This window comes from Cyanistes caeruleus, chromosome 5 (assembly GCF_971803275.1).
Source record: "Cyanistes caeruleus chromosome 5, bCyaCae1.hap1.1, whole genome shotgun sequence".
Lineage (NCBI taxonomy): Eukaryota > Metazoa > Chordata > Aves > Passeriformes > Paridae > Cyanistes > Cyanistes caeruleus.
Window position 1 is genome coordinate 31,303,066 of NC_141705.1, and position 10,198 is coordinate 31,313,263.

At 35.4% G+C, this 10,198-nt stretch overlaps 1 long non-coding RNA gene across 1 annotated transcript; it reads right to left on the reverse strand.

Annotated features, from left to right (window-relative positions):
- Nucleotides 1-1,431: 1,431 nt before the first annotated feature.
- Nucleotides 1,432-9,374, reverse strand: LOC147653020 (uncharacterized). The gene is made up of 3 exons (XR_015287198.1): nt 9,314-9,374; nt 5,525-5,607; nt 1,432-2,321 (listed from the first exon to the last, which is right to left on the reverse strand). It is a non-coding gene; the product is annotated as an uncharacterized LOC147653020 (long non-coding RNA).
- Between the last annotated feature and the right edge of the window lie 824 nt (nt 9,375-10,198).

Consider the following 10,198-nt stretch of genomic DNA (forward strand, 5'->3'; position numbering starts at 1 on the left):
CAGTTCAACCTAGAGGTCAACAAAACTGGTCAGGCATTGTATACCCTCAGCTTTCATAACATCAATCCTTGTAACTCTATATAGATAAGTTATGTAAATTCCTCCTCTGTAGCATCTACCTACCTCCTTTCTACTGCTATTTAGTCACAAAGGTACACTGATAAGTCTAACTTGTTTGCTTTAGTACAGGATGGAAGTGTTCTTGAGCCTGAAGGAAAATGCCTTAAGAGGTCTCCTATATTTTCCTGAATCATTTGCTCTTCAGAAGTGACTTCCATGGGATTCCTCCTATTAGGTCCTTTTAAGCTAAAGTCTGTTCTCCTGAAATCCAGAGCAAGTACTCTGCTACACTTCTACCTCATTCCCCTGAGGATTTTTTACTCCAGTATTTCATGGTAAATACAACCAAGGCTACCATTAATACATACCCAACAGCTTCTTCCTTATTAGTGAGTACAACCTCAATATATCTATCAGCTCTGATTGATGTAGGAGGTGCCAAGAGCAAAGAGATGCCCAAGCAGCATCCCTGGTCCCCTGTGTGCTCCTCACCCTGTGAACCAATCAGCAAACTGCCAAATACCTGCTCACAGGACATACACATCTTTAGGTTGTGGCAGCTGTTTGCCCAGGAAAGAGCAAAGAGAAGCCACACATAGGATTAAGTCTTTCTTGCAAGCCTACAATCCCACCAGAATGCCTTCCAAGAATTAGCTCAGGAGCTCTGTCTACTTCACATTCACAGCACGACCACTTCACTGAAATACAGGAGGAGGCTGTGCCACCATTTCAGGGAGAAAAGCTTTGAAGTTTTTTAAGACCATCCTGCGTAGATGTCACGGTTGGCATTCCAGAAGCACAGGTTTGGATTTTGTGCACATAGATTAGTTTGCCACGGTAAAACTGCACCCGTGTAAAATGAAATCTAAAGGAACAGAAGTATATGAACCTTTCTGTTACTTGTGTTTGAACACTGCAGAAGGCTTTTTGCGAAGGGGTCAAGAGAAATCCAGTAAATGGCCAGTACCTATCGAGCTATCTGAGCAAGGTTATAAAAATGGATACAGCATCCAACTCTTCACCAGACTCAGTTGAGTAATAAAAATAAGTAATTTAAGGCTGTTACCATGATCTTGAATATCTTGTAGTCTGAGCATCTCTTGCTGTCCCACAGCTAACTCTTGAAAACTACTTCCTCAGGGAGTACCTTAATGGGCTGTGCTTTTGAGGAGATATACAAGCTCTGTTTCCATTAACTAGCTACCTACATTTCCCAAAACACACATATTCCTCTTCCAAACACTTCTCTATTTTTCTGACTATTAATTCTCTATGGCTTCACTCAAAGAGAGTAGTCACAAACTCACCACCACATCTCACTAAAGTCCCAGTTTGCATGCTGATTTTGCAGACAGACACCACAGAGCTCTGTTCTGCACACATTCATTTTATTTTTTTTTAAGGTTTCCATCTATCTGCATTCCTGTTCACAAAGTAAATAAACAACAGATGTATAATGTTCAGAAACTTCAAGGATCACAAAAAAATGACAGGATTTTTTCCCCAGGGAAGGAGACAATACTGAGTTTTAAAAGAAGAATAATGTGAAAAATGTAATAGACATTTTGTGTTAAGAAATTATGTAGGGGTAAGAGAAAGTGATTGAAGAATGAAAGACTTGAAATTTGAATTTCAATTGCTAACTTCTACTGTATGCATTATAATTTTAGTTAAACAAAGAAGGCATATGAAGCCATGAGAATACATGGAAACAGTTTGAGCAGACATGCCAGTTCAACAATTGAAGTCTCATTTCATACTATAGAAGTTAAACTTTATACAGCCTATCTGAAATTCAGATATTTTACAACAGTGGTAAATGACAGATCAAACTCTTGCTGATAAATTCAGTGTTTTGGGATATGATCTAATTTACAACAAACTGGTTGATTCAACACAAATTCAGCTAAAATAAACAATAATTATAAGTATCACAGCAACCTGTGTTATAAAATTTGAATTCTGCTGCAGATAAAAATACACAAAGCTATACTTGGATCAGGAACAGAAAGGCAGAATAGTTTCGTTTGAATCAGTAACAGAAATAATAAATTGAGAAAAACTCCAAAAATCTGCAACTCTCTATTGAGCTATCCCCAAAGCAGCAAAAAAAATTCATTATTGACAATGCTTGCTGGGAATGATGTCTCTTGGCTCTACAAAATGCCTGAGAAATTCTTTGCCAGGAAGCACACAGGCTTCTGTAATCTCTCTGGGACTCTGCTGCTGGAGAAACAGTACCTTCATAGGGACCTTTCTGTCTGAAAAAGAACAGTTTTTATTAGATTCTGAAGGAAAAGATTTGGGTCATTCCTGAGAGACTTGTTGTCTGGGGAAAGCAAGTGAACTATTTAAGGCTTCTCTGGTAAGAAAAAGAAAAGCTTATTTCCTGAAGACTCCGTCTCTCAGCTTTACAAACACCTTGTACAATAAGCACTATACTAGTCCTTCATGTAACTCAGAAATTAAAGAAACTATAATCATAATCTGAACTACATATATTGGGATATTTTATATTAAACTTTCAATTATTTTAATCTCATGAACAGCTTTTAGAAATTTTCTGGTTAGCATTATGTTTACTCTGCATTCTGAAGTCAATGCAAAATACTTATGTGACTCTTATTGCCTCACTTGCTTACACTGTACATTTTTGGTGAAAAATAATAATTAAAGAAAATAGCTGAATGTTTTTAAAGCAATTTCTGAAATTTTTACTTTATGTTACCAAACAGAAAATTAATAAGTCAGATGGAATTAATACAGTAACTAAAGATGCAGTTAATTATAACTTTCATCTCTATGCACTTTACCATAGAGATTACTATAGAGAAAATATAGTATTTCTTTACAATGATTACATTAGAAGAGCCAAAACCTTTACAAAAATGTATATGAAATAGTAGTAGATGTAGAAAAATAAATGACTTCTGACTCCAATATCCTAGAAAATTACCTCTATGTAACAATCTATGCACTGGAAGTTTCTGAGTTGACAAGAAAGAGTGAAACATCCAACACACGCCTGTGACTCTCCTCAGGGTGAGGACAGTCAGACAACAGAAAGCTAATCAAGCTGGCTGGTTGATGCTGCATGGAAGCAGATGAGAACCTGCACATGTCATATGCAGTTTAGTCATGCAGGACTCTTCTCCCAGTATTTTAAACACTTCCTCTAATAATAATCTGTCTAAAGTTTCATTATTTTTCCAACATAGGATTGAGAACTGAATTTCAATATCCTACTTTCACATATAAAGAGGTAATTTAATTTCTTTTGGCCATTCATATAAGACTGATACAAAGTAAGAAAGAACACAATCTGAATGTTGAAGAAGCTTAGTTCCAAAAACCATGGTTTCATACTTTCAAAAGTTTATTTCTTTCATATTTTTCAGGATCAAAAATTAAGCAAGGTTCACCTCACAGTAAAATTAACACAAAAATATACTGTACTGGCTCTGGCTCAGAGATAATTTTCTTAATGGTGTCTTGAGTGGTTCTGTAGTTTGTGTTTGTGACTGGAGAGTGTTGGTAACACCACAGGCATTTTGACTGCTGCTGAGTAGTGTTTGTGCCCACAACACATTGAAATAATCCTCAGGCACTGACAGAAGCCTTTAGGCTCATGACCCAAAATGTTGACAACTAGCATGCTTTTATAAAAAACAGTGATATCTGTTAAAAACATTCTGCTTTAGACACATCCTGAAATAATTCAGATAGAATGCTGGTTCCATTACCAGTTCATTCCTCAGATGACAAAATGATACAGCCTTCATATCATAAAAGCAGAAGCAAGGGAAAAGAAGACCTGAACAGATTGCATATTAATTTAAGATTTCTCTATCTACCAAGTAGTAAAGATTAATCAGCTTATTCTTTGTGCATTTGTATTCTCATGAATAATTATTAGATATTTGATATTATGAATCACACATAAAAAGAGAATGTAAAAATTACTGGACTATTTTTATATTTGAAAGTTTATCAAGTGATTATATGTCTTTCACAAAATTATGATATATCAGAAAGTTTTTTCAAGTTTGCTGAAAGGTTTTTTTCAGGTTTTCAGCTTGTTTGAAATATCATAGCTCCATAGAAACAAGAGATTTACTTGTCTCCTTTCAAAATAACTTCATTAAGGAAACTATTTGTGAGCAGGTCAGTATTATCTGACCTAATGAATTCACAAACTTGGCCATCACAACAAATTACACAGAAGGAAGGACTTCAGAAGTTATGAAAAAAATTTCAATTCACACAAGAATATGTTCCTTTTGAATTTACCTAAGAACTCTTACCCTTCTTTCTCCTATCCAATTCGAATAATTATGTACTTTGCAGTGCATTATCTAACAGATGTTTTCAGAATTATTGCTGTTTCTGCTGTCTAACCCATACGATTTATCATACTGTGCATTTGGAGTATTGATTTTCTGGGCTATTTGAGATGTGAAACATAAGAGAAGATGCAACTTACTTCAATTGAAATACAAATACCAAAGTAGTTTCTTGTCAGCTACTTTAAGAAAATTGTCAAGAAAAATATGGAGGGTTTAGAACATTTACCTCTGTCACGTTCATTGACTTAACTATTACAAGTTAGTCTTGATTAAATTAAATATTTCTTTCTGTGCCTAAGCACTCAGGAAACATCCAAGGGGATAAAAAGTAAGAGCAAGAACTGGAAACAAAGTACATCATCATTTATGTCTGTATTTCTCATTTCTCATGTACCCTGCTTAACAAGTACTTAACCTACAAATCTATGGCTTTTGGGGACTTTCCATCAGGTAACTTAAGTTCCAGTTTCAGGATTTGTATGGAAAACAAGCTTTAGATGCAATGGAGTCTTTCTGCAGAAATATTCTTGTGTTCACATGGCAGCAGTTAGAGAGGAGAGAACATGACATGAGAGGAAGGTAGCACAACCAAAGCTTGTGTGATTCTGAAGATGATAAAATTAACCAAAATACATTTTTCACACTTGGATATATCACATATCAAAATTAAAGGACTTAAATAAAATAAAACATTTCTTTATCAACCCCACCTAAAGCAATGCTTTTGGTAGTTTTGCTACAATTACATTGGCCAGCAAATCTGTTTAGGTCTTTTGGTGAAGTTTAGCTTAGTTTTAGGGAAACATTTTGCAGCATTGCTTAAGTTAAACTTTTTCATAGTTCACTGATCTGCCCTATATGTTCTCTTTAGTTTCTTGTAATTATAACACAATCTTCAGGGATGTTTTTTCTTCAAAAGAAAAAACAGCACCTTTTTATTCTTGAATTTGAACCAGCTAGAAATTTGTTTGATATGTCAGTTCTAAAAATTGCATAAATATATCTTAACTGCATACTGTACAGGAACTGCTGAAATGGTTCACTATTTCTTATATAGCTAGAAAATAAGAAGCAAATTATGCAATTTTAATGACAGCCCAGGGAGCTTCTTTACTTGCCTGAACATCTGCTAACAGTTGCTATCAAGACTCTGGATGGCTCTGAGGAAGGTGTTACTGGATGAAATTTTATGACTCTTGCTCTAAAGAAGGTTAGAATCAGAGAATCAGGAAGGTCAGCTCCTAACTTAAACATTTATGAAGACAGAAACAATCCCTTCATTTCATGTACTTTTATGTGCATCTGCTGAAGAGAGGAGATTGGATACAAAAGAATAAGGACATCTCTATTCTGTCAGTAGAGCAGATAAATCATTCTTATGCACAAATAATATCCTTTAAATTAGCATAACAATGAGTAGATAAGACCCTATTGCAAAAACAAAAAAGTAGCCATATACAAACAAAACCCTCCCCTGTCATGGTTTTTTTTTCCTCCTAGATCATAATAAAAAGCCCATGAGACTCTTGGGCCAAAATACATATAATACAGCAGGTTCATGAAATGTATAAAACTTTAAGCGAGGGTGGGGCAGAGTGGTGTCTATGAAATGTTAAAATCATTTTCTTAGGAGAATGGTCCTACAGAGGACTCTACAGAACATAGGCTTCTAAGTTTATCTAAAATTTAGTTGAAAAGTGCTGAAATACTTCAAACTTTCCTTGTTAGGTAACAGCTGTCTCTGACAAACTTTTATTCTTAAAATGCAACTCAACATACCAAACATGAGATCAGTTATTTTTATATTTCAATTAATCACATTCAACACAATTTTCTGTTATAAAGCAGGATGTGTAGTGTTCACTTAACTCATTTGCCTACAAGTCAGCTTTTATTCAAAGGAAAGGAAGGAGTAGAGAATGATGGTGATAGTAAAGATAGAAGCACTGTTAAGTGCAAGGTTCAAAAAGCCATGTAGTTAGATCTCAGATGATGTCTCCAGCCTTCTATAAAAAACTTGGTTCCTTTTATAAAATTGTGGTAATCTAATAAGTGATCTAATAAATGATCTTATCAAATATTGGAGCCGTCTTCTTCGGAAGCCTTCTCTCTTCACGACATACTTTCAGAGTCATCAGAGTAATTCAGTACTTTCCACTCAAATACATCCAGGAGTAATTAATTCAAATCCAACCATAATAACTATGTACTTTATCAGTTAATCCAATATGATTTTTTCATCTAGGTATTGTCTTTTCTTCAGAGGAAATACTGAACTGCATTAATTCATTTTTGTGAAGTAGAGGAATTCTGACCATCACATTTTAATTACTTTTTGCATAAGATTCCAAAAGTCTTCATTCCTGTTTTGATCTAACTATAGCATTTCCAAAGTTATCAAAGATAAGCATGAATAACAGTGAATAAAATAATAAAACCATTTAATTGAATTAAATATTTAAACAATACTAAACCAACGAGGATAATGAAAAGTCCTTTAAATATTTTTAAGTGGTTATTGGAATCTTAAATAAATACCAGACTCAGTGTGAGATGGCTCTGTGAACATGGAAGAAGATTGCTGTTCAACAGCAAATTTTACTGTTTTTATTTTAAAATTCTTTCAAAGTAAAATTTTTCTGAGACACAATACTTCACCATGCAAATCTGGGTGCCTCCTGATTTCTGCCTCAGTTTAAACCCAGACTTAGCAAGCAGAAAATGCAGAGTTATATATAGGAAGACACTGATTATGAAAGTCTCTAATTCTAAAATAATTTTATGTTTCACATAAATTTATTTCTAATCATCACCATGCAACAGAAGCTTAATATAATAAAATTAAAATTACATCACAGCACAGAAATATATAGATTGCCTCACCAGCCACAAACTCCTCAAATTATTACATATACATCCTAGAAGTATCTCTTAGCAATGAAGTTGAATGAAAATAGAATTTGTCACTAAAAAAGTTCAGCTGATAAATGTGTCCACCCACAAAATCATATAAAAACCTATTGAGATACAGCACAAAAAGAAGTAAAAGGGGTCAATGTTTAACTTATAATGAGCTTAACTGCCAGCTAAGTTGTAGAGTTGCAAAGCACAGAAATACCAAACTGCCTTGGGAGCAGTGATTTGGGGGTTTTGTGTGTGTGATGATAAAATTATATAAATGATAAAATGTTAAAATCTTTTCATTTGGATATAGTTTCACATATAATTAATATTAGCTGCCAGTGTAGCAAAAGAGATGCCCACATTTATTTTACAAAAAGAAAAACTAAATTAAAAAAAAAAAGGGAAGAAAGTTGAAGACACAGTATAAGCCATGATTGGCCTAAAGTTCAGAATTTGAGATATTTGCATTAACTCAACAGGGCTCAGACTGGATTGGTTCAGGATAAAAATCTGTTTTTATTAAAATTACAAAAGCAGTAAGTGAATCATGTGTAAGTAAAGATACATGGGTTTGTCTACCAAACTTCAGCTATCCAAAGATTTTGCTTTACATAAAGTTAATCTAGTTAGGATTCCCTCTGCTGCAATAAGGGAAGACAGGCAACTCCAGAGTAAAATTCACCTAACCTTGTCCAGTTGCTGCAAAATCTGTCGAGTTGAGAACACATCTGTTCATTTTTAATGTAACTTAAGATAAATGTCATCTTATGAGGTAGCAGTAGGAAATTTTGAAATACTTATTAAAAAGTAATAAATTCTTGCTTGCGTAGTTCAATTTCTTGCTATATGCACGCAGACAGATAGAGAATCAATGCAAAATAAATGCTACAAAGCCAGAACCCTAAGCAGTCATTCAGTGACACATTTCAAGAATGGCCACTATGTCTTGAACTCTGCCTCACATAATCCTATGTTGCACTTCAAAGCAGTGTTCCAAAGCACTGGGATTACTCTTGTCTGAATTGTGATAGGGTGCGAGGCTGAGTAAAAAAATATCTACGTCTGTGTTATATTTGTAGGGAAAAAGAAGTTTCCATCTCTTTGTTGTGGTAACACGGGATTTCTTAGGCATTTCAACAAGAAAAATGTTTATCTCTAGGGTTCAGAAAGAGAAATTAAAAATAGAATAATTTACCTTTTTTTTTTTTTTTTGTCCTCCTTAACTAGAGGCAAGTTGTTGACTCAAGTCCCGGAGGCTAGGAGCAACTTCAAACATTACTTACTTAATTAAAGAAGGTCTGATGCAAGGACATTTGAAAATATAAAGGCATATAAAAGTGCACTTTATAAAGTATTTTCAGTACTGAGCAGCAATATATTATAGAGATAATGAGTTGACTTACTGAGAATTTGTTGGTGTTCCATTACTGTACCTATGACGAGACAGACATGTTGCAATTGCAAATTGAAATACAATGTCCAGGGCACTTCATTTAAAGCAGTGATGTTATTTTTTCCTTTGAAATTTGTCTGGTCACATCAGTCACCCCATTAATCACTTAGAGTATTTTCAAGAATGGTTGTCCACATTTTTAATTTTTTTTTGCTGTGATATTAATGTTAAAATTGATCAAATGACAAGAATATTTTCCCAAAACATTCACTTTAAAGGAAATTGTAGGGGGTTGTGAAAATGACAACAGAATTTTCATATGCAAAGTAATCAGATTTGAGAATAATTCACTGTCAGTGGTCCTTCAAACTAGCATGATATTTTGTCTTTGAAAAGTTATGAAGACGAGGGAGGCTTCCCAAAAGACTGGAAGAAAGCTAGTATTACCCCTACCCAAGGAAATTATAGGCTCATCTGTCAAATGAAGCCCATGATTAGGAAAATCCAGCACAGATTGACCAAGGACAAATTGTGCTTGACAAACCTGATTGCCTCTTACAACAAATGAATCCGCTTGGTTGATGTGGGGCCAGCGGTGAACGTTGCCTACCTGCATATCTCCAAGGCTTCTGATACGGCTTCCCACGGCCTCCTCCTACAGAAATGTCTCTGTGATGGTGTGGATGTGGGATCCATGTGGTGGGTGGGGAACTGACCAGCCACACCTGGAGGGTGGTAGTAAATTGCTCCCTTTCACACTGGCAACTGCCACAAGTGGAATTCCCCTGGGGAATGATACTGGGTCCAACACTGTTTAGCATCATCAGTGACTTGGATTATGGGATCAAATGTACCTGGGGGAAGTTTGTCAGTGATACCAATGTGAGTGAGGCAGTGGACACTTTGGAAGGGAGAGCCACCCTGCAGGAGGACCTGGACAGGCTGAAAATTTAGGCTAACAAGAACCTTATGAAGTTCAATAAAGACAAATATAAGGTCCTGCACATGGCAAAACATAATCCAGGAGAGCAGCACAGGCTGGGGATCTACCTGGCTAGGGAACAGCCCTATGGAAAGGGACCTGGTGCACAAGTAGCTCATTGTGAGTGAACAGTTTATTGCTGCAGCAAAGAAAGCCAACACAAATGCTGGGTTGCATCAACGAGGGTATCACCAACAGTGATAAATTACTATTGCATTCTACACAGAGTTGTTCAGACCATACCTTGAATTTTGGGTTCAGTTTTGATCCCTGCTATAAAAGAAAGATGTGGACAGGATGGAGAAGATGCAGTAAAGTGCAACAAAGATGAACAAAGGACTGGGAAGCCTGCCCATGTGAGGAAAAGATGAGACAACTAGTTTGTCCAGCTTGGAGAAAAGAATCTTAAAGGACACCTTACCATTTTCCAGCATGTAAAGGGTGTCTACAAAGAAGATGGAAACTTGTTTTTTTTTTCAATAAGTCATATGGAAAAGGCAACGGGTGATGGGT